Consider the following 25,754-nt stretch of genomic DNA (forward strand, 5'->3'; position numbering starts at 1 on the left):
AAGAAAAGGGCTGAGTATGCTGAAAATGAAGAAGTGTAGCTTTTTATGTCCACTGACTGCAACTCTAAGAAGAGGGTGGGTGGAGCAATCTTGTTGCAACACTATCTTCTATTGAGGCTAAAGTTTTATAAGTTTGGTGAAGACAAAATAACAGATATTTGATTATATCACTTTGGCTTAATGAGGTCATAATTGTCTTAATAGGTACCTAAGTTAATTAATTTATTGTTTTTATTATTTAAAATTTTTTATTTATTGACTTTTGGCGGCGGGGGGGGGGGGAGGGAGGAGAAACAGTGATCTATTCCTGTATGTGATAGGGGATCAAAATGGCAACCTTTGCATATCAGGAGGATGCTCTAACCAAGCTATCCGGCCAGGGTTAAGTAAGTCAATTTTTTTTTAAGTAAAAAGAATCAAAGGCCTGACCTGTGGTGGTGCAGTGGATAAAGCGTCGACCTGGAAATGCTGAGGTTGCCGGTTCAAAACCCTGGGCTTGCCTGGTCAAGGCACATATGGAATTTGATGCTTCCAGCTCTTCCCCCTCTTCTCTCTCTCTGTCTCTTCTCTCTCTCTCTCTCTCTCTCTGTCTCTCCCTCTCCTCTCTAAAATGAATAAATTAAAAAAAAAAGAATCAAAGTATTAATATTACTTCATGCCTGGTTAAAAAAAAAATTAAATGGCATTCTGGTCACATGCTCTTGCTTTAGGGTCATTATACTTTCTGTTCCTCCTACCCTGGAGCACTTTTCCCACAGATGTGAACAAGATTTGCTCCCTTGCTTCCTTTTCTTTTCTTTTCTTTTTTTTTTTAAAGATTTTTTACTTATTCATTTTAGAGAGGAGAGAGAGAGGCGGGGGAGGAGTAGGAAGCATCAACTCCCCTATGTGCCTTGACCTGGCAAGCCCAGGGTTTTGAACGGGCGACCTTCTTTGTTTAGCTATTGGTAGCTTAGTTGTTTTTATATATTTAAACAAGCATGTATAATTTATACATTTGCGGTATTTTCTGCTCATATTTGGTGCAAACATTTTTTAAGCTTTTGCCTTTAAAAATCCTGTCCAGTTTTTATATTTTTAAATGTTAGTCTTCCTTTGCAATTTCTTCTATTGTTTCAAAGCTGACATTTAGCCATAAATATAATATTGTTTATTCCACTTACTATAGTGCTTCTATGATTGTTCTTTAAAATATTTACATTTTAATACACTTGGAGTTTATTTTTAAGTATAATGTGACATTTACCTTTTTTTCCTCCAAATTTTCCTTCATTTATTTGAGTATGCCTTCCTAAGTAAACCTTTCTTACTGCTGTGTTTGGGAATACTGTACAACTTGCTACGTGTCTCATCAGGATTACATTTGTGCGTCTGTTTGCTCAGTCCTCATTCTTTTTTCTCGATCTCAGCTTCTATTTTTGGTTCTGGTCTCAGCGTCAGCCCAGCAGAACAAAAGGAATATTTCGCCCCCTGCAGGCAGAAGCCGTTGTCCCCCCAGGACCTGGGAGCGTGGGGCGGAAGCCAAGGGGCTCTTACCTCCTCCGAGCACGGTGACTGTGTTTCGCTGTCCCCGCGGGAGGATTTGGGGCCCCTTTGACCGGCTTCTTTCTGTCCAGGTCTCCAGGGACCTAAAGCCTCCCGGATCCGATGTTTCCAGGACCCAATAGAGCCGGGCCTGTGCCCAGCCGTCTGGTGGGACTGTCGCCTATGGGCTCTCCCCTCGCGCTTTTCCACTCCCCTGACCCCAGGCCCGCGGCCGAGGATTTTGACCATCTGTGCTCCGCTGCGCCCGGGAAGGGCGCTGAACCGCCAACTCATTCCGAAGCGGCTCTGGGGGCCCCGCGTATTTCCCTCCACTTCCCCAGCTGTCCTCCATCCTTCCCAGCACATTACTGACAACAGTTGACACACCGTTGAAAGTGTTGCTGGAGCAGACACGGTTCAAACATGAAAAATAAAGTATGTTATTTATTCAACAGATGTACGCATACCCACTGTGTATGCCAGACACTTTTGTCAAATGAGCCCTGTACAGAGCTGCCCGGAGCGCCTAGAAACAACCGGGTTCGGGGGCCGAAGTAGAAATTTGGTCTGAACCTTCCGGGGGTGAACCGAGAGCCAGGGAGCCCGGTCCGTGCGGGGGCGTCCAGGGATGGGGAATGGACAGGGCTCTGCGCAGCCCAAAGGCCAAGGCGTGTCGGGGGTCGGACCCCCACGGCGCTGAGGCCGCCACCGCCACGCACTGGGCGACCCTCGTGCAGGAAGGCGGTGCGCTCCCCCAGGTCAGGGCTAAGCCACCGCGCGCGCCCAGGAGGGGGAGCTGGAGGGCAAGGCGTCCTGCTGGTTGCGGCCGCCGCTGACACCGCCCACGCTCTGGCCCCGCGGAACTGCATCAGAGACGCTCACTCGGGACGACCCCAGTGACTGCGTGTCGCGCCCGGCCCACACTGGTAACTCCTTGGACACGCGCTGACAGTCTGCGTCCGGAAAACCTGGTCATAAATGGAGAATAAAAGCTTAAAACATATGTGAGCCAGTCAGCGGCTGCAGCATTTCTGTGGAAAAATCTCGGAGAAGCAGGGGTCGGTTCCCGCAAGGCTCCGGGTCCTCGGCGAGTCAGGCGCCCTGCATGCCTGGACCCTGGGGCAGAGGAACGCCAGCAGGACCCACTCTCTTAGAAGAAACACTGGAAGAGAGCCTTGCTGTGGGGGACTGGGGACCTCTTCGATAGGAGACCCCTCTTAACATGCTCCCAAACTGCACAGATGTTTAACTGCCTCTCTGGAGAACGTAGGTAACAACACCAACAAGTCTGAATTCAGTATTTCTTTTAACTACAATAAATTTGTAGCTATTCATCACAATCCAATCAACAGACTTGAAAAATTGTGCAAACGTTGTATACATCATATACATGTAAGACACTGTATTTATTCAAGTCTAGCAGAGATTCTTAAAAAAATATGTTTTTTTGTTTATCCATTTTAGAGAGGAAAGAGAGAAGAGAGAAGGGAGGGGGAGCAGGAAGCATCAATTCCCATGTGTGCCTTGACCAGGCAAGCCCAGGGTTTTGATCTTGCCACCTCAGCATTCCAGGTCAAGGCTTTATCCACTGCGCCACCACAAGCCAGGTCATAGCAGAGATTCTTAACGGAGATACAAGGACAAGTAGAAGGTTTGAGATTTAGGGGGTCCATGGACACCCTGAAATTGTTTCAAAATTTTGGGTTGATGTAAATTTTTCTGGGAAGAAGTTCCATAGCTTTTATGATGACTAAAGAGTTTAGAACAGCCCTGGCTAGACAGCTGGTTGGTTAGAACCTTGTGGGGAAGTGCAGAGGTTGCTGGTTCAATTCCAGATCAATGTTCCTGTCTTTCTCTCCCTTTCTCCCTTCCTTTCTCTAAAATCAATAAAATAAAATAAAATTTATTTTATTTTTTTTATTTTTTATTTTTTTTACAGAGGCAGAGATAGACAGGGACAGAGAGAGATGAGAAGCATCAATCATCAGTTTCTCGTTGCGTGTTGCGACTTCTTAGTTGTTCATTGATTGCTTTCTCACATGTGCCTTGACCACGGGCCTTCAGCAGACCGAGTAACCCCCTGCTGGAGCCAGCGACCTTGGGTCTAAGCTGGTGAGCTCTTTGCTCAAGCCAGATGAGCCCGCGCTCAAGCTGGCGACCTTGGGGTCTTGAACCTGGGTCCTTCCACATCCCAGTCCGACGCTCTATCCACTGCGCCACCACCTGGTCAGGCTAAAATAAAATTTAAAAAAGAGTTTAGAACAGGGGTCCCCAAACTTTTTACACAGGGGGCCAGTTCACTGTCCTTCAGACCGTTGGAGGGCCGGACTATAAAAAAAAACTATGAACAAATCCCTATGCACACTGCACATATCTTATTTTAAAGTAAAAAAACAAAACGGGAACAAATACAATATTTTAAATAAAAGAACAAGTAAATTTAAATCAACAAAGTGACCAATATTTCAATGGGAACTATGCTCCTCTCACTGACCACCAATGAAAGAGGTGCCCCTTCCGGAAGTGCAGCGGGGGCCGGATAAATGGCCTCAAGGGGCCGCATGTGGCCCGCGGGCCGTAGTTTGGGGACCCCTGGTTTAGAACAATTTGGTTAAGAAATGCTGGCCTCACCTGACCAGGCAGTGGCGCAGTGGATAGAGTGTCCAACTGGGAAGTGGAGGACCCAGGTTCGAAACCCTGAGGTCGCCGGCTGGAGCGCAGGCTCATCTGATTTGAGCAAGGCTCACCAGCTTGAGCATAAGGTCACTGGCTTGAGCAAGGGGTCACTCGCTCTGCTGTAACACCTCCCCCCCCATCAAGGCACATATGAGAAAGCAATCAATGAGAAACTAAGGTGCTACAACAAAGAATTGATGCTTCTCATCTCTCTCCCTTTCTGTCTGTCTGTCCCTCTCTCTGTCTCTGTCACACACACAAAAAGAAATGTTGGCCTCCCTGACCAAGTAGCTCAGTTAGTTAGAGCCAGTGGTGGGATTCAGCTGATTCACACCCATTTAGCAGAACCGATACCTAATTTTTCATTGAGTTTGGAGAACCGGTTGTTAAAAATGGCACTTGTAATCAGGATTCTCTCTAAGGTGGGCACCTGGGCAGCTGCTCAATGTGGAAATCACAAATTTATCTTCCTTACTCTTTTTAAATGTTCATCTGTGCAATAGTGTATTCTAAATGTTTGTAGTAATGTTCATTCTGTCCATAGGTGAAAATAATTTGATGGAACTATGCTTGTAATATTTATTTATTCATGTTATAAAACTTATTATGCTTTGATGAAATACTACATTTTAATCCCTCATGTTTGTTACTTCAGGAAAAAAACATACAATGTAAAGAGAAAAAGTGTCTAACAACCAGCGAGTGACAACTTGTATTGTTTTTTGTCAGATATTATTTAATATTTTTCATTAATATTTTAAAACTTTCTTATAATCTAGTTTTATGTACCTCTTTTATTGTTCTTATTTAAGTATTAAATGCATGAAATAATAAACTACCTTTTGGTATATCATTTTTTTATACTTAAAAGGGTCATTATGGCAGAGAACTGGTTGTAAATTATTTGAATCCCATCATTGGTTAGAGCAGTGGTTCTCAAAGTGTGCACCAGGGCACACTGGTGTGCCCTAGAAGATTTCCAGGTGCGCCCTATGGTATTCCAGAGAAATATGTGCCTGTTGGGGACCAAAAACCAACGGGGTTTCTGGAGTTTAGATTTTTGAGGGACAGAAGTGTGGGGAATTGGCTGTAAGCTGACAGTCTGCCCAATCCCCCACCTCATTTGCCTGAGGTTGCAAAAGGCTGTTAAGCTGTGGTGCTGGATTGTTTACACTACCCCCCCATGTTCCCTGGAAAGACTGGAGGCAAGTTTCTTCTATCCTTTGTTTGGTGTAAAGTTAAGCTGGTATGTATGGTGGGGGTTTTCTGCACTCAATACAGTTAAGAGTAAAAAGAGAGGAATTCTTCAGTGTATTGACAAGGAAATGAGAGTTTGCCTTTCAAATATATGTCCAAACATTGAAGAAATTGCTAGAACACATTAGGCTCATGTTTCTTATAAAAACAAGAATGAAAAACTTAACACATTTACTAAATCTTACTAAGAATGTATCTATATACATAAAAAGATAACTTTTTGTCATTTTTAAAATTTTTAACCCCATTTTTATGAATTCTAAAAAGCATTAACTCAAAAAATGTAACATAAAAATGTTTTTTAATGTCAGAATAAATTTAATTTTGTTGTATTTATTTTATTTAATTACCATAAAAGCACACTTGGACTTAATTTTTTTCTTTAATATTTGACTTAATTATTATAACATATTTCTCAGAAATTTGTATATAGTGCGCCTACAATTATTTGTAGAATTTTAAATGCGCCCCGACTTCAAAAAGTTTGAGAACCACTGGGTTACAGCGTCCTCTCCACTCATCAGGGTTGCAGTTTGATCCCTATTGGGGCATATACAAGAATCAATAAATGAATATGCATAAATAAGTGGAACAACGAATCAATCTCTCTCTCTCACCCTCCCCCCCTTCTTCTCTCTCTAAAAATCAAGAAATAAATTGTATTTTAAAATATTTTTTAAAAAGGGCCTGACCTGTAGTGGCACAGTGGGTAAGGCGTTGACCTGGAACTGTGAGGTTGCCAGTTCAAATTTTTGGGCTTGCCCAGCCAAGGTGCATACAGGAAGCAACTACTATGAGTAGATGATTCCTGCTTCTCCCCCTTCTTTCTCTCTCTCTCTCTCTCTCCCCACTCTCCAAAAATAAATTCAAAAAAATTTTTAAAAGGAAAGAAATGATGGCCTGTCAACGTCCAGTGGTTCGTTGCTTCAGAATCCTTTGCACTAACACGGAGGCCCCACTGAGGCTCAGGAATTTGGACCCCGTAGAAGAGCCTGGTTAAGCTCCTCCTACTTTCAGACTCCCTCCTCCTCTTGACCCTCTCAAAAAAACTCCACAAGCATGTTTGGTTTCATTTTCAAGCCAAATTAGGCTCAAGTAGATTTACTTCTGCATTTCTCTGAGCTTAAATAGAAATAACTCTTGGGTGGGTTTTTCCCCTCTGGGTTTGTCATGCAAATGCTCTATGCCTCACTTACCACTCAGTGTGTGCACGGGCCTGGCCCGGGACCCCTCTGCCTCCCGAGGGGGAACTTGGGCGCTGATTTCACTGGGCTGGGATTTTCCTCAGCCAATGTGCCCAGGGAGTTAAAACCTGTTCCTTTTATGGAAGAACAAATACAAGATCTTTTTTTTAATTATGAAGAAAAATTAATTAATTAGTAGTAATCCTACTAATAGGCCTTAGAAAGTAACTAATTTTGTTTTTAATATCAGCTATAATGTAACATATAATCACATTTTGCATTGCTGTGATTATAGCAGTACAGTAATTATATAAAGAACAGTTGTTTTACAATTTACTACTTTTCCTTGTCATGCCATTAACATTTTGCTGTATTCATAATTACTTTTTTTTTTTTTTTTGTATTTTTCTGAAGCTGGAAACGGGGAGAGACAGTCAGACAGACTCCCACATGCGCCTGACCGGGATCCACCCGGCATGCCCACCAGGGGCGACACTCTGCCCACCAGGGGGCGATGCTCTGCCCCTCCGGGGTGTCGCTCTGCTGCGACCAGAGCCACTCTAGCGCCTGGGGCAGAGGCCAAGGAGCCATCCCCAGCGCCTGGGCCATCTTTGCTCCAATGGAGCCTTGGCTGCAGGAGGGGAAGAGAGAGACAGAGAGGAAGGAGGGGGTGGGGGTGGAGAAGCAAATGGACGCTTCTCCTGTGTGCCCTGGCCGGGAATCGAACCCGGGTCCCCCGCACGCCAGGCCGACGCTCTACCACTGAGCCAACCGGCCAGGGCCCATAATTACTTTTTAATGATTGCATACTTTTTGACCCTACAGGTGCACTTCATCATTCTTTGTTGTACGTTTGCAGAGATTTCAGGGTATTGGGGTGTGTGTGTGTGTGTGTGTGTGTGTGTGTGTGTGTGTGTGTATGAGACATTATTTCAATGAACTTCTTCTGTTCAGAGAGTTCATGCTGAGTTCTCTTTTCTCTGGACAATTTTGTTGTCATTATAAACCAGTGGTAGTCAACCTGGTCCCTACCGCCCACTAGTGGGCATTCCAGCTTTCATGGTGGGCAGTAGCGGAGCAACCAAAGTATAAATAAAAAGATAGATTCAACTATAGTAAGTTGTTTTATAAAGATTTATTCTGCCAAACTTAGCAAAAATTCAACATAAAGTACTTGGTAAGTAATTATTATTATATGCTTTAACTTGCTGTAACTCTGCTTTATAAATTTTATTTTATTTTATTTTATTTATTTATTTATTTATTTATTTTTTGCTTTATAAATTTTATAAAGTAAAGTTACTACCCTACTTTATAAATCACCATTACTGTGGAACTGGTGGGCGGTTAGAAAATTTTACTACTAACAGAGATAGAAAAGTGGGCAGTAGGTATAAAAAGATTGACTACCCCTGTTATAAACGGTTAAGTACCAGAAAAGCCATGTTTCATTCACTCACTCATTCATTCATTTATTATCCAGCCAGCCAGCACATATTTAGTAAATGTCCTACTTCATGGCTGGCACTGGTCCAAGCACTGAGAATATAGAAGTGAACAAAACAAAGTCTCTTTTACTATGGAACTTGTATTCTAGTTAGGAAAGATAGACAACAAGCATACACGCATACATTTAGTATTATAATGTCAGGCAATGATAAATGCAACAGAGAGAAACGAAGCAAGGTAATGGAGATGAGTATACGCATTTTTGTAGAGTAGTCAGGGGACACCTTTTTGATAAGGTGACATTTAAGGAGTGGAGACATGAAAAAAGAGAAGAAGCAACATCTTTGCAAACCTGGGAAAGGGCTTTCTAAGCAGAGGAACATTAAGTGTAAGGGTCCTGAGGCAGGAGTATTCTTGGAATGTTGAAGGAGGCCAGTGTGACAGGAGTGAGATGAGTGGGGGATGCGAGTAGAGAGGTGGGTTGTAACGGTGAGAGCCCACGGCCTGTGGGGCCTACAGACTTTTACTCTGAGATAAGGGATGATTAGAGGGTTTTGAGCAGAGGAGTGAGATACTCTGACTTACCTCTTTAAGGGATCAATTCAGTCATGTGAAGAACAGACTGTCGGAGTTCAGAGGTTGCTATAATAATCCAGGTAAGTGTGCTGTGTGCTTTGGACCAGGGTGCAGTGGTGAAGGCGGCAAGGAGAGGCTGGAAATGGTTGCAATAGGATTTGTTGATGATTTAAATGTGAAATTTGAAAGAAAGAGTCAAAGATGACTTAAAGGTTTTTAGGAAGAATGGAATTGCCATTGAATTTTTTCAGTTTTGTTGTTTTTTGTTCATTTGTTTGTGTTCTGTAAAGGAAGACAGATAATTAGTAATTCAGTTATATTTTATTTGTTTGTTTGTTTATTTATTTATTTATTTATTTATTTTTACAGAGACAGAGAGAGAATCAGAGAGAGGGATAGATAGGGACAGACAGATAGAAATGGAGAGAGATGAGAAGCATCAATCATTAGTTCTTTGTTGCAACACCTTAGTTGTTCATTGATTGCTTTCTCATATGTGCCTTGACCGCGGGCCTTCAGCAGACTGAGTAACCCCTTGCTTGAGCCAGTGACCTTGGGTCCAAGCTAGTGAGCTTTTTGCTCAAGCCAGATGAGCCCGCACTGAAGCTGGCGACCTTGGGGTCTCGAACCTGGGTCCTTCCGCATCCCAGTCCGACGCTCTATCCACTGCGCCACCGCCTGGTTAGGCTATATTTTATTTATTATTATTATTATTGACAGAGACAGAGAGAGGGACAGATAGGGACAGACAGACAGGAAAGGAGAGAGATAGATGAGAAGCATCAATTGTTTGTTACGACTCCTTAGTTGTTCATTGATTGCTTTCTCATAAGTGCCTTAACTGGGGGCCTACAGCAGAGCAAGTGACCCCTTGCTCAAGCCAGCGACCTTGGGCTTCAAGCCAGCAACCTTTGAGCTCAAGCCAGAGACCATGGAGTTGTGTCTATGATCCCACACTCAATCCAGCGACCCCACACTCAAGCTGATGAACCTGTGCTCAAGCCAGTGACCTTGGGGTTTTGAACCTGGGTCCTCTGCATCCCAGTCCGATGCTCTATCTACTGCGCCACAGCTTGGTCAGGCTATTTTATTATTTTTAAATTTTTATTTACTGATTTGAGAGAGAGAGGAGGGGAGAGAGAGAAAAAAAAATTGATTTGTTGTTCCACCTATTTATGCATTCAATATTTGATTCTTGTATGTGTACTGACCAAGGTTCAAACCTGCAACTTTGATGTATGGGGACAATTCTCTAACCAACTGAGCTACCCAGCAAGGGCAGAAATTTAGTTTTAGACATACTAAATTTGAGATGTTTGTTAAAAAGCTAAGTTAATAAGTCAAGAATGCAGGTGAATATAAGAGGCTGTAGCTTAGGAGAGAAGTCTGAACCAATTTTGGAGATGCCAGTGAGCACATGACAGTTAAAGCATGAGATCCAGCCAAGAACTCTCTCCCAATCATTTATTCAGCTGCCTCCTTGACATCTCCACTTTATGCCTAAAAGCCAGCTGAAGATCAGTGTGTCCAAACCCGGACATCTGATCTTACCTCTCACCTGCTCCACCCACAGCCTGCCCCATTTCAATGATGACGATGCCATTCTCCTGTTGCTCAGACTGACAATCACACTTTACTAATTTTTTTTTAATTGTCTTGAGAGAGAGAGGAAGGGCAAGGAAGACAGAAACATTGATTTGTTCCTGTATGTGCCCTGACTGGGGATCAAACCATCAACCTTTGCATATTGTGATGATGCTCTAACCATCTGATCTATCCACCAGGGCCACACATTACTTTATCTCTCACCTCCCACATTCAGTCAATCAGGAAGTTCTGTTAACTGGTATATAAATAAATCTAGAATCTAATTCAAGCACTTCTCACCACCTCCACTGCTACCATCCTGGTCAGAGGCACTATGAGTTACTTCTTGCCTGGATTATTACAATAGCCTTCTAAATTTCCTGTGTTTCTACACCCCACACCCTACTTTCACCCCACCCCTTCCTCACCAGCCTATTTCTCAACATGGGAACCAGAGGGTTCTTTTAAAACAGGGCAGAGCAAGTCTGTCTGTTTGAAACCCTCCAACAGTATGCTGTTTCACTCAGAGTAAAAGACAAAATCCTTATAACCCCCAAAGGTCTACTCTACGTGATCTGAGTCTGGGGTTCCACCTCTGCCCTCCTTCTATTGTTCTCTTCCTGGTTCGCTTTGCTCCAGCAACACGGGTCTCCTTGCTGTTCCTCCAACATGCTGGACACCCTCCTAGCCCAGTGTCCTCTGCTTACAATGCCCTTCTCTCAGCTATCCTCCTTGCCTCATGCCCTCCCTTCTTAAGATTTTGCTCAAGTCCCACTTACTCAGTGAGACTGCTCCTGACCACCTGCACTCTGATCCTGCTTTCTGTGCTCTACCTCTTGCCTTCTTTCCCTTCCTTCCTTCCTTCCTTCCTTCCTTCCTTCCTTCCTTCCTTCCTTCCTTCCTTCCTTCCTTCCTTCCTTCCCTCTGACCTCCCTCCCTCCCTCTCTCCCTCCCTCCCTCCTTCCCTTCCTTCCTTCCTTCCTTCCTTCCTTCCTTCCTTCCTTCCTTCCTTCCTTCCTTCCTTCCTTCCTTCCTTCCTAAGTTTCTTTCTTCTTTCTTACAACTTTTCACCTTACAACATTACTCAGTGCATTTATTTGCAAGTGAGCTCTTCCAGAGCAGGACTGCTTGTTTTGTCTTTTTTGGTTTACTGGTGTGTCCAAATGCCCAGAACAGTTCCTGGAACATGGCAGATGCTTGATACAAGTTTGTTGAATGAATTAATGAATGGTTGGCTGTAGAACATGGAAAGATGAGTCTGATGGTCTCCAAGGCAGACTGTGATGTGGGAGTGATGGAAGACACCAGGAACAGGCATAAGGCTATCACCCCTGGGCTGGGTGAAGGGTGGAGGTAAAAAAATTATGAAGACCTGAATCAAGGCAGAGAATGGAAGCATATTAAAAGAATGACAGTCTTACAAAACTGGAAGTTCGAGAAACCATGTAGTTATTCGTTCATTCATTCACTCAGTCATTTATGCTTTCTGTGCCCCTACAATATGGAAGATATTAGGAATATCGATGTTGTGTCCAATCCGCATCTTCCTGAATTAAAATGTCAAGTGTTAAAGTAGATGAAAAAGGTGATGTGTTCTTTGAACAGGGCATTTATGTCTCAGTCCCATAGGATTACCAGCACGCTGTAAGAGCTGCCACATGTCTCAGAGTGAGAAAGTAGAAGAAAAGTGAAGTGAATGGGCTGGTGCTTCTCTGAGGGTGCACATATGGAATCAGAACCCCACAGCTTCCCGTGCAGGGTAGCTGTGCAGGCTGAGACCCTGCTACATTCCTCCTTTCCCTATCCCTTGTGAGGCCAGTCAAGTCTTGGGGCAGGGCATGCGAGCCAGTGAGGGGCATGCTGGGAAGACCTACCAGTTAGACCAATTGGAGATTTATCTGGGTTAACCAGCGGGGTTTTGTTTTCTTTTTTTCTTTCTTTTTAAAATTTATTGATTTTAGACAGAAAGGCAAGGAGAGAGCAAGAGAGATAGTGAGAGAAACATCAATTTGTTGTTGAATACACAACCTTGCTGTATTGGGATAATGCTCTAACCAACTGAACTACTCAGCCAGGGCTGACCAGCAGGGTTTTCAAACAGGCAAGTCTCCATAGGACTAAAATAGATGGGAACTAGGGTCAGCAGAACCCTGAGAGGGGGGAATACGCCTGTGAGGGCTGTGCACAAAGTCCACTGTGCCCCAGGTTTGGCAATGTCATTCTTCACTACCTTGAGTATGCACATGTGTGCCTGACTTACTCCATGTCCTCTTCCACTTGGGATCTGGTGTCATAAAAATCATCTCATTTTGCAACTGATTGCTTTATGGAAACAAGATTAGATGGGACCTTTTACGCTTTGGTATTATTTGAATTCTTTTTTTAATTTTTATTTTATTTATTGATTTTTAGAGAGAGAGGAGTGAGAGAGAAAGAGAGAGAGAGAAGGGGGAGGAGCAGGAAGCATCAACTCCCATATGTGCCTTGACCGGGCAAGCCCAAGGTTTCGAACCAGCAACCTCAGTATTATTTGAATTCTTAAACTTAGCAGGTTATTTTGTTACTTAAAAAATTGGTGGTGAATGGGAGCTAGATAACAAAATCGCTCCATTTCAAGGAGGTCCTGCCATTGAACACTGAGTATTTGGACTTAGACTAGCAAGTTAGTCTTTTTTTTTTTTTTTTTTTTTTTTTAAAAAGAAGATAGGCCTGACCAGTCAGTGGCACAGAGGATAGAGCATCGGTCTGGGACACAGAGGACCCAGGTTTGAAACCCCAAGGTTGCCAGCTTTAGCACAGGCTCATCTGATTTGAGCAAGGCTCACCAGCTTGAGCCAAGGTCACTGGTTTGAGCAAGGGGTCATTCACTCTGCTGTAGCCCCCCTGGGTCAAGGCACATATGACGAAGCAATCAATGAACAACTAAGGTGCAGCAAAGAAGAATTGATGCTTCTCATCTCTCTCCCTTCCTGTCCCTCTGTCTCTCTGTCTCTGTCACACACACACACAAAAATGGACGATAGCCCTGGCCGGATAGCTTGGTTGGTTAAAGCTTCATCCTGTCACACAAGGATTGGGGGTTCGATCCCCAGTCAGGGCACATACAGGAACAGATTGATGTTTCTGTCTGTCTCTCTCTTTCTAAAAAATTTCAATCAATAAATTATTAATTAATTAATTTTAGAAAGGAGTATAAGAGATAAAAACACAAGACATGAAAATAAGCTGATAAATATCAGTATTGCTGACATCTGTCCCCTTACCTTTACCCCTGATGCTTCTGCCTTGGTTTTGGCCTTGCTGCTTTTCTCCAGGCCTATAGACTCCACAAGGGCAAGGATGTGCTTACTATTTGTTCTCCAGATCATATGCAGTATATACAGTACCCAGCACAGAGTGGCCAGTCTATCAGTAAGTATAAAAGTGAATGGATGGCCTTGACCGGTTGGCTCAGCAGTAGAGTGTCAGCCTGGCATGTGGAAGTCCCAGGCCAGGGCACACAGGAGAAGCAACCATCTGCTTCTCCACCTTTCCCCTTCTCCTTCCTCTCTATCTCTCTCTTCCCCTTCCGCAGCCAAGGCTCTATTGGAGCAAAGTTAGCCTGGGTGCTGAGGATGGCTCCATGGCCTCCGCCTCAGGCGTTAGAATGGCTCCATTGCAAAGGAGCAACGGCCCAGATGTACAGAGCATCGCCCCCTGGTGGGCATCTCTGGCGGATCCCGCATGCGGGAGTCTGTCTGCCCCCCCCCTCAAACTTTTAACTTTGGAAAAATACAAAAAAAAAAAGAAAAAGTGAATGGACTATGGCAGTAATCCCTTGCTGGTCTCCCTGACTCTAGTTTTAGATTCAATGCTAATTAAATTCAGCAAAGGTCACTGGTACAGGTTATTTCCTGCTATTGTCTTTAGCCAGCAGTGTTCAAACTTTACAGCTTCTGTATTCCCAAAATCTGTTTTAGAATTTATAATTTTAAATAATTTCAAAGGATGTACTTTCTAGTGTATTATATTTATTGACATTTAAAACTGTTGTAATACTTTTTTTAAAAAATGTATCTAATAGAATCTAAATACCATGGCAGCTTGATGCCCACTCTATCCAATGCTCTATCCACTGCGCCACTGCCTGGTCAGGCCTTTTTCTTTAAACTTGTGAACTCCATTGCACTCTTCCACATAGAATTTTACCTTAATGCAATATATATATATATATATATATATATATATATATATTTTTTTTTTTTTTGTATTTTTCGAAGCCAGAAATGGGGAGGCAGTCAGACAGACTCCCGCATGCACCCGACCGGGATCCACCCGGCTTGCCCACCAGGGGGCTATGCTCTGCCCATCCGGGGTGTCGCTCTGTTGCGACCAGAGCCTTCTAGCACCTGAGGCAGAGGCCACAGAGCCATCCTTTGCTCCAATGGAGCCTTGGCTGCGGGAGAGGAAGAGAGAGACAGAGAGGAAGGAAAGGGGGAGGGGTGGAGAAGCAGATGGGCGCTTCTCCTATGTGCCCTGGTCGGGAATCGAACCTGGGACTCCTGCATGCCAGGCTGACGCTCAACCACTGAGCCAACCGGCCAGGGTGCAATATATATATATATATATTTTTGCAATATATTCTTATGCTTAGAAATATTTTGATTACCTTATTATTTTCTTTTTAAAATTTCTATTTATTGATTTTAGAGAGAGAGGAAGGGAGAGAGAAAGAGAGAGAGGGAGAAACATTGATTTGTTGTTTCACTTACTTATGCATTCATTTGTTTTTTTTAAGTTTTTATTTTTATTTATTTTTATTTTTTTTACAGAGACAGAGAGAGAGTCAGAGAGAAGGGTAGACAGACAGGAACAGAGAGATGAGAAGCATCAATCATTAGTTTTTTGTTGCGCATTGGAACACCTTAATTGTTCATTGATTGCTTTCTCATACATGCCTTGACTGTGGGCCTTCAGCAGACCGAGTAACCCCTTGCTCGAGCCAGCGACCTTGGGTTCAAGGTGGTGAGCTTTGCTCAAACTAGATGAGCCCACTCTCAAGCTCATGACCTTGGGGTCTCGAACCTGGGTCTTCTGCATCGGATAGTCTGACGCTCTATCCACTGTGCCACAGCCCGGTCAGGCTGCATTCATTTGTTGATTTTTTTATTTTCCTTTTTTTTTATTAAGTGAGAGGAGGGAGGCATGGAGGGAGAGAGACAAACTTCTGCATGCACCCTGACTGGGATCCACCCAGCAAGCTTTATCTGGGGCCGATGACCTGCTCATTTGGGGCACCTGCTCTGTTGCTCGGCAACTGAGCTATTTCAGTGCCTTGGTCGAGGCTATGGAGCCATCCTCAGCATCCTGAGCCAACATGCTCAAACCATTGGAGGCATGGCTGTGGGAGGGGATGGGCTGGAGGGATGGAGAAGGAAATGGTTGCTTCCCCTGTGCACCCTGACCGAAAATTGAACCCAGAACTTTTACACACCAGGCCAACGCTCTACTGCTGAGCCAGGGCCCATCAGTTGATTCTTGAATGGAACCCACAACCTTGGTGTATCAAGATGATGCTCTAACCAACAGAGCTACCTGGCCAAGGCTCAAAAATTATTTTAAATAATCTCTTGGCTGACAACTTAATTTTCAGTTTTGTTAAAAGCAAAAGAATTGGAAACCACCTGACTTTCTTTTCTTTTTAAATCTTTTTTTATTTTTTTATATATATATTTTTTGTATTTTTCTGAAGCTGGAAACGGGGAGGCAGTCAGACAGACTCCCGCATGCACCTGACCGGGATCCACTCAGCACGCCCACCAAGGGGCGATGCTCTGCCCATCTGGGGCGTTGCAACCAGAGCCATTCTAGCACCTGAGGCAGAGGCCATGGAGCCATCCTCAGCTACGGGCCAACTTTGCTCCAATGGAGCCTTGGCTGCGGAAGGGGAAGAGAGAGACGGAGAGGAAGGAGAGGGGGAAGGGTGGAAAAGCAGATGGCGCTTCTCCTGTGTGCCCTGGCCGGGAATTGAACCTGGGACTCCTGCACGCCAGGCCGATGCTCTACCACTGAGCCAACCGGCCAGGGCCTTTCTTTTTAAATCTTTAAAAAGACTTTATTCACTTTAGAGAGGAGAGAGAGAGAAGGAGGGAGGAGCAGGAAGCATCAACTCTCATATATGCCTTGACCAGGCAAGCCCAGGGTTTTGAACTGGTGACCTCAGCATTCCAGGTCGATGCTTTATCCATTGCACCACCACAGGTCAGGCCCCACATGACGACTTTCAAAAGGATTTGTTACCCAGTTAGATTCATTTACTTTTTGGTTTCTGAGAAGCATCTCAAGAAAGGCTTCGCCAAGACTTAACAAATTAATGTTACTTAGATTTTTTATTCTTGCATATGGACACACCTTATTTAACCCAATGTACTCAGAAAGAATTGGGAACATAAAAATATTAATTTTAGTGTGACTTGCCAATATAATTAAAAAATATTTATTGATCAGTTTTAGAGAGACAAAGATAGGAAGGGAGAGAGAGACAGAAGCATTCATTTGTTGTTTCACTTAGTTGTGCTTTCATTGGTTGCCTCCCATATATGCTCTGATTGATCTCACAAACTTGTTCTGGGATGATGCTCTAACCCAGTGGTCCCCAACCTTTTTTGGGCCACGGACCGGTTTAATGTCAGAAAATATTTTCACGGACTGACCTTTAGGGTGGGACGGATAAATGTATCACGTGACCGAGACAAGCGTCAAGACTGAGTCTTAGACAGATGTAACAGAGGGAATATGGTCGTTTTTAAAAAAAAAACATCGTTTAGACTTAAATATAAATAAAACAGAAGTAATGTAAGTTATTTATTCTTTCTCTGCGAACCGGTACCAAATGGCCCACGGACTGGTACTGGTCTGCGGCCCGAGGGTTGGGGACCACTGCTCTAACCCACTGAGCTAACCGGCCATGGTTAAATTGATTTTCATGCCTCCATACCCCTGAAACCCCAGTTTAAAGACCACTATCTTAAGGCAGTTCCTGATCACCAGCTTGCTGGGTTAGAAGGTGGAGGAAGCAATGTGACAAGGAATGTGGGCAGTTTTAAGAAATGCCTGATAGAGGTTCCTGGCTGATAGCCATCAAGGAAATGAGGACCTCAGCCCTATAATTACAAGGATCTTAATTCTGTCAATAACCTGAGTCAGCCTGGAAAAAGATTTATCTCCAGAATCTCCAGAAAGAAATACAGTCCCATCAGCACATTGATTTCAGCCTCTATGAGACTCTGAACAGAGGACCCCCTAGAGCCAGACTTCTGACCTACAAACTTTGAGAAAATCAGTAGGTGTCTTTTTAAAAAAAAATTATTAATTTGAGAGAGAGCGAGGAAGGAAGAAAGAGAGATAGAAACACTGATTTGTCCTGCATGTGCCCTGACCTGAACTGAACTAGCAACCTCTGTGTGTCAGGATGATGCTCTAACCAACTGAGCTCTATAGCCAGGGCAAGCAGTAGGTTTTTTTCTTTTAAGCTAATTAGTTTGTGGTAATTTACTATGGCAGCAATGGAAAATTAATACACCACACTACAATTATTTGACTTTATTATAGTCTAAGATGTTGACCCTACCACTTTATGACATTAATCAGCCCCCTCATGTTTTTACTTCCTTTCCTTTTTAATTAACACTCTCTAGCTTGCCATTATAATTATTCCCTTGTAGTATCCTCAGCTCTCTTGTTCTTTCCTTTTGTTGCAGGGCTCCTCAGACTTAACTGGGCACAGCACCAGACCCACCTGAAGAGCTTGTTAAAACAGTTTGCTGGGCCCTGCTTGCAGAGTTTCTGATTTGGGAGGGCTGTGGTGAGGCCTCAGAGTTTGCATTTCTTACCAGTTTTCAGTGATTCTGATGCTGCTAGTCTGGAGACTACACACTAAGAACCACTGCTTTGCGCCAGTTACCATGATTGAACTCAACTCTGTCCTTTCTGCCCTACAACCAAGGAGCTGGGTGCTGCTTAAGAGATATTACCAATGGGGCTGCCTGCTTCCATTTCCATTTGTGATTATAGACCCCAAGTGGGCCCTCAGTAACTAGTAAGCTCTCCATCTTTCTCTACATTCTGTCTGTCTTTTCCTCTCAAACCTCCAGTATCTGTTCTCTCCTCAGCAGATAACCTCACCTCCCACGCCTCTGTGAGGAACTGGAAGCCAAGAGAAGGGACCTCCCTCATCTTCCCACTAATGAGGCTCTAACTGCTGGAACTGCTGGATCTCTGCTCATCACCAGCTGCCTACTGTTCTGTCTTCTCCAAGAACTGATTCTTTAAAAAAAAAAAAAAAAAAAGATTTATTTACTGATTTTTACAGAGAGAGGAGAGAGGGGGTGGAGCGAGAAGCATCTATTTTTTCTTTATTTTTAAAAAAGATTTTATTTATTGATTTTAGAGAAAAGACAGCGAGAGAGAAAGGTGGTGAGGTAGGAGCAGGAAGCAACTTGCAGTTGCTTCTTGCATGTGCCTTGGCCTGGCAAGCCTGGGATTTTGAACCTGCGACCTCAGCATTCCAGGTGGATGTCCACTTTATCCACTGTGCCACCACAAACCAGGTGAACTCTGTTTCTTTAACCCCTTCCTTTTTCTTATGCCATTGATTGTGTCAGTCTGGATTATTCCTTGAGTCTTTCCCCCACTTTTTTTTAAAATTTTATTTATTCATTTTTAGAGAGGAGAGAGAGACAGAGAGGGAGAGAGAGACAGAGAGAGAGAAGGGGGGAGGAGCTGGAAGCATCAACTCCCATATGTGCCTTGACCAGGTAAGCCCAGGGTTTCGAACCGGCGACCTCAGCATTTCCAGGTTGACGCTTTATCCACTGCGCCACTACAGGTCAGGCTCCCCCACTTTTTTTTAAGTTTAGAGAGGGGAGAGAGACAGAAAGGGGAGGGGAGGAGCAGGAAGCATCAACTCCCATATGTGCCTTGACCAGGGAAGCCCAGGGTTTCGAACCAGTGAACTCAGCATTCCAGGTCAATGCTTTATCCACTGCGCCACCACAGGTCAGGCTGAATCCCTATTTCTTAAAAAAATAATTTATTGATTGATTTTTGAGAGAGGACAGAGAAGGAGAAGGGTGTGTTTGGGGATGGGGGGAGCAGAAAGCATTAACTTATAGTAGTTGCTTCTCGTATGTGCCTTGACTGGTCAAGCCTGGGGTTTTGAACTGGTTACCTCAGCGTTCCAGGTCGATGACCTATCCACTGCGCCACAAATGGTCAGGTTGAATCCTCATTTTTTAGTCCTCCCTTGACCCTATGTTTTTGTCCAGCTATCATCCCATGTCTCTGCTCCTACTCACAGTAAAAGTCATTGAAAAAGTTGTTAACTTACTGTATTTCTACATTCTCAGTTCCCATTCACTTTTTAAAGATATGTGTGAGAGGTGTATTAATTTATGAACTAAATATTATATTGAACACTTGATATTTGCTGAGCATTATTCTGTGGTCCTGGCTCTCATGAGTTTGTGGACTAATTCCTAAAGGTATTGACAAATGACAAGTGCTGCACAGAAAACAGAGGGATGTGGTGGTTTTCATGACTCAAAAGGACATTCAAGTAATACAAATTGCTGGGTAGCTCAGTTGGTTACAGCGTCTTCCACTACACTAGGGTTGTGGGTTCCATCCCGGTCAGCGCACATACAAGAGTCAACCACTGCTGACCTGTGGTGGCGCAGTGGATAAAGCGTCGACCTGGAAATGCTGAGGTCGCTGGTTCGAAACCCTGGGCTTCCCTGGTCAAGGCACATATGGGAGTTGATGCTTCCTGCTCCTCCCCCCTTCTCTCTCTCTTCTCTCTCTCTCTCCTTTCTAAAATGAATAAATAAAAAAAAAATTAATTAATTAAAAAAAAGCCAACCACTGAATGCGTGAATGGGTAGAACAACAGATTGATGTTTCTCTCTCCTTTCCTCTCTCTCTAAAATCAATTTTTAAAAAAGAAAAGAAAAAATACATACTGAACACCTCTAAAGCACCAAGAACAAACTACACCTGTGAAGAAAGCAAAGGTTCCTGACCACATGGAGTTTACATCTTAGTGACAGAACATAGAAAATAATCCAAGACATCCAAAAGTAAAAAATAAATACTAGATACATGATACCAAAAAAAGAAAGAAAGCTGGCAGAATTAGAGAGCATACGCAGGGGAATTGTAATTTTCAATAAGGTGGTCGGAAAAGGGCCCCTGAGAAGGGGCACCTGAGTGAAGATCTGAGGGAAGAGAAGGAGTTACGGTAGCTGGGCAGACGTCTGGGAGAAGAACGCTCTGCACAGGGAAACAGCAGGGGAAAGACCCCGGGGCAGGAGCATTCCTGGCTGGTTGTAATAACCTCAAGAAATGGCAAGAATCACAAGCCAGCCAGCCTTCCCGGAGCGGTGAGCAAAGGGAATGTGCAAAGTAGCAGAAAGGCCCAGGGTCAGCGGAGGCCAGATTGTGCGGGGCAGAGGTTAACTACTTTGTCTGAAAAGTGCCGCATAGCAAATATTTTAAGCTTTACAGGCCACATATGGTCTCAACTGAGTATTCTTCCTCTTTTATTTTATTATTTTTAAATTTTTTATTTATTGATTTTAGTGAGAGAGGATGGGAGAGAGAGAGAGAGAGAGAGAGAGAGAGAGAGAGAGAGAGAAACAGGAACGTAGAGTTCCTCCTGTGTGTGCCCTGACCAGAGATGGAACCGGCAACCTCTGCACTTCCCAACAATGCTTTAACCCACTGAGCTGTCCAGCTAGGCCCTAGCTGCTAGGGCAACAACTTTTTTTTTTTTTCTTTTAGAGAGAGAGACAGACAGGAAGAGAGAGAAATGAGAAGCATCAATTCATAGTTGCAGCACCTTAGCTGTTCATTGATTGCTTTTTCATATGTGCTTTGACTAGAGGGCTCCACGCAAGCCAGTGACCCATTGCTCAAGCCAGTGACCTTTGGCTCGAGCCAGTGACCATGGGGTCATGTCTACTATCCCACATTCAAGCTGGGTAAGCCCACGCTCAAGCCAGGGACTTTGAGGTCTCAAACCTGAGTCCCTAGCATCTCAGATCGACACTCTATCCACTGCATCACTGCCTGGTCAGGCTTATTTTTAAACAACATTTTAAAAGAGTAAAAGTTTTCCTTTTGACAGTACACAGAATTGCCTGCTGGCCTTTGTCATGGCTGGGATCTTGAGGCTGTGTAAAGATTTGGGCTTTACTCTGAGTCAGAGGAGAATCATTGGAGAATTCTAAGCAGAGGAGTGATATGCCCTCTTGTGTTTTATTATTATTATTGATATTATTAACTTTATTATTATTATTTTAAACTCTCATATTGCTGCTGTATGGAGAAGAGGCTGAAGGGGTGTGTGTGAAGGAGGAAGAAGAGACACTGGAGTTCAGGTTATATATTGTGGCAAAATAAACTACCATGTAACTCAGAGGCTTGAACAACAAACTTTTATTATTACTCATGGTTCTGTGGATCATGGGGAATTTGGACTGAGTACAGCAGGGCTAGCAATTTCTGCTGGACCAGGAATGTCCACCATGTGTTCCCAGACGGTTGGGGGCTGGCTGTAATGGCGACACTGGGATCATATCCTCACAGCTTGGTTCTTGCTGTGGTGGAATTCCTCCATTCACCTCCAGGTGGTCCCTAGCCTCTTCCTGTTCTTGTGGCCTCTACAACAAGGACAGCCAGACTTCTGACAGCGCCGCGCAGGGCTTCCAAAAATGCATAATGGAAGCTGCCAGGACTTTTAAGATTTTTTATTTATTGACTTTAGAGAGAGGAGAGAAAGAGCGAGAAGGGGAGTGAGGCATGGGAAGCATCAACTTGTAGTTGCTTCTCGTATGTGCCTTGACCTGGCAAGCCTGGGGTTTCGAACTGGTGACCTCAGCATTCCAGGTCAATGCTTTATCCACTGCACCACCACAGACCAGGCAGGACTTCTTAAGGCTTAGCCAGCATCAGTTCTGCTGCATTCTCCTATTCGAAGCAGGGTACAGGCTAGCCCAGATTTAAGGAAAGGGACCACTCAGCGACATGAATACAGAAACTGTAGTTCGCTGGAGGCACCAAAGTGACATTCCAGCATTACTGACCCGAAAGCTATTTCAATAACTGAGGTAAGACTTGATGGTTTGGGCCAAGGGGTTAGCAATGGAGGTGGTGAGAATTTACTGGTTTCTGGATATGTTTTGAAGGTAACGTTGGGAGGGTTTGCTGATGGCCTTGTATGTGTGAGACAGAGAAAAAGTCAAGGTTAATTCTGAGGTTTTCAGATTGAGTACCTAGAAGAATGCCCTTTACTGAGAAGCAGGAGGCTGAGGAAGGGGCAGGTGTAGGGGGACTGTCAGGAGTTCTGAGTGGGAATTTTAAGTTTGAGATTTTTGTGGGACACACAGTGGAGATATCAAGGAGCAGTTGAATATGCAGAAGAAGTCTGGTGTGGATGTATAATTTTAAGTTGTCAGCATATAGAGGGAATGTAAAGCTATGAGACAGGATGATGTCACTAGGGCTGCTTGAAAACAAAAAAGGGGAATTCCCAGGTGCCAGAGTCAAAAAGGAGCCCAAAGCTAGTATGGTGAACAGAATCTGAAGCTGACACAGGATAGGTCCTCGGCACTGAGGTGAGATTTTAACGCTGATACGGCAGCAGGAGACGAGGCTTTGTTCTTGATATGACTTGCAGCTGGAAGGAAGGTCCCATCATAAAGTATGAAATAGCCTATTAAAAGTCTAGCCAAGTGAATGAAAATTGGTTCTCCATGGAGAAATTCCAGAACAGTGTGGACAAGGAGATGTTTCTAAGACCTTTCAGAGAGAAATAACAGTTTTTTTTTCTACAAAAGCTCAAAGATCAGAACACATCTGAATTCTCAGTTTTCTCAAGGAAATATGCCTTCAACATACCGAGGAAAAAAATAATTTTCAACTTAGAATTCTAATCCTACTGAGCTATCAAGTGAAGGTAGAAAAAAAAAATTTCAGACAGGCAAAGTCTAAAAAAAAAATGTTACTTCCAATGCACTTTTGGGACACAACAGGAGAATTTGCTCCACTAAAACAGAGCTAACCCAAAAGGAAGGAAGAATGGGAGCCAGGAGAGCAGGTCTTCATCACAAGGGGGAGAAAGTCCCCAAACAGGGTGAATGGGGAATCCGAGGTGCAAACGGCGCTTCAGGCTGAGAGGACAGTGCCTTCAGCTGGAACAAGTCAGGAGGCTCTAGGGCAGACTTCTTCAAGTCGTTGGAAGAGATAAGCCGCTGGTGGGAAAAAATATGCTTGGGAGGAGATTTACACAGCTGGTGAAAAGTCTGAAGATACACTAAGATAAGAATATAGAAAAGTGAGCAAATATAAATCTAGACGTATTTTATAAAGGGAAAACAAAACGAAAAATAAGAGTCATCAATTGATTGTATTATGTATCATGATTTCAGAGATGTTCAAGTGGGTTAGAATAAAAATTCAGTTCATTAGTAAGGGCCTTTGAATGGTAAGAATTTCTTGTTGTTGTTTTTTTCTAATTTACCGAGAGATCTTTCTTATACATTCACAAACAAGTTAAAGCAAATTCAAGCATCTATTATTTAATTTTATAAAACAAAAAAATGAAAGGTATGAGGGCAATAAATTGACAATCTTTTAGTTAATCTCTATTTCTTAAACACAACTATTTAAAAACTGATTTCTTTCACCATTCCAGTAAATGCCTTTAGCAATGCCTTGTTATCTTATTCCAGATAACAATATGAGGTTTCACAATTTTAGAAACAACAAAGCTCTTACTTGTATTAAACCTCATTAGAGCATTAAATGTGTAACGAATATTATCATAAACCTGGATATTTTTAAGCTAATTAAATCTACATTAGAAGAAACAGCTTGGCCTGTGTTGGCTCAGTGGATAAAGGGTCAATTTGGAACGCTGAGGTTGCCAGTTCTAAACCCTGGACTTGTCCGGTCATGGCACATATAAGAAGCAACTGCTATGAGTTGATGCTTCTGTCTCCTCCTCCACTCCTTTCTATTTCTCTCTCTCCTTTCTCTAAAGTCAATAAATAAAGTCTTAAAAAATACTAATTAAAGAAATAATATTTCAATAATACATACATCAAAAAATTAAAAAATGAAATTTCAAGTTACACATATAAAATAGGAACATATAGGCATGTGTATACTCAGTTCCTTTCAGTTCTATCTCAGACCTAAATTCTATGAACACTAACTGCCCCTTCAGAAAATGCATGCGGAAACGCTCCCTGACTTGCCTAGGTGTGGGACAAGCTGCTAGTCCTGGCCTTAGAACTGGCAATAGCCATGGAGTAAGGACAGTCCTTGCTGAAATTCTGCTCAGGCTCTCTCTTCTTCATCTCATACTGAGATGGGATCAGTCAGTCCCATGAACCTTGGTCCAAAACTCCAGGACATGCCTTATCTGTGGTGGTGCAGTGGATGGAGAGTTGACTTGGAACGCTGAGGTCGCTGGTTCATAAGCCCTGGGCTTGCCTGGTCAAGGCAATATGATAAGCAAGCATCTTGGTGGTTTCAGTGTGAGTGTTGGTTACCTGTTAGTACATCAGGTATTTTTTTCTCCATGAAATTTTTGGTGATGAGCTCCCTGGGCTCTCCAAAAATGAAGTGCTATCTCCCAGAATGTATCCCCATTAGAAGTTCCCAGACTTCTTTGTTGGCACGATTGTCTTTCATGAAGATCACACCCAAGATAAGTATCAGGATGCAGGTCTTGGGCACGCACTTTTAACATGCAGCAACCCATCATAGATGACATCCATTTAGATGAGGAGGCCATAGTAGTGGTTGGTGGGATCCACTTTCTTCACATCAAGGCCAGAGATCATCTCCATGAGTTCAGAGTCTCAGAAAGATCTCAATGAAGTGGTCTTTGTACTTTCTGATGACAATTTTCAACTTATCTTCCCTGGATATTGGCTTTTATGAAATTCATCAACACATTCTTATCTAGAGCATCTACGGATCCATTTTGGGGGTCTGGCCCCCCTGTGAGGTGTTATCTTCCTCCTGTTGGCTACTGGAGCCCTCCTCTGATTTGCTTGATACAGCCGTGAGGGCAATGGAAGACAAGCAGAACTCTGAGGACTTTCAGAAGTACTGGGATACCAGCATCAGGAGCTTCCTTCACAATGCCAGGCGTTAGTGGGTGGGAGAAGAGACAGGTTTTCTCCAGAGCCTTGGAGACCTGTGCAACCACCAGGCCCTGTTTACTGTGGGTTTGAGGAGGTTATGAGCATAGCATTGTGGATTCGTCTGAAGAAAAGGCAGTGAGCAGGAGCGTGGGCAGGAAGGTGGGCGTTGGGGAATCACTGCCTGACCTCAGGCAGCACCAGGACTCTCCCCTCAGCTGACTAGAATCTCTGGGCTTCAGATCCACAGTCTGAAGGAGGAATTTACTTGTTATATGCTGATATTTCCCCTCCCCCAACACTCTAAAAT

At 43.6% G+C, this 25,754-nt stretch overlaps 1 pseudogene; it reads right to left on the reverse strand.

Moving 5' to 3' along the window:
* Positions 1 to 2,289: 2,289 nt before the first annotated feature.
* On the reverse strand, positions 2,290 to 25,530 carry LOC136319648 (melanoma-associated antigen B16-like; annotated as a pseudogene).
* Between the last annotated feature and the right edge of the window lie 224 nt (positions 25,531 to 25,754).

The sequence above is a fragment of the Saccopteryx bilineata genome, chromosome 1 (genome assembly GCF_036850765.1).
Source record: "Saccopteryx bilineata isolate mSacBil1 chromosome 1, mSacBil1_pri_phased_curated, whole genome shotgun sequence".
Taxonomy (NCBI): domain Eukaryota; kingdom Metazoa; phylum Chordata; class Mammalia; order Chiroptera; family Emballonuridae; genus Saccopteryx; species Saccopteryx bilineata.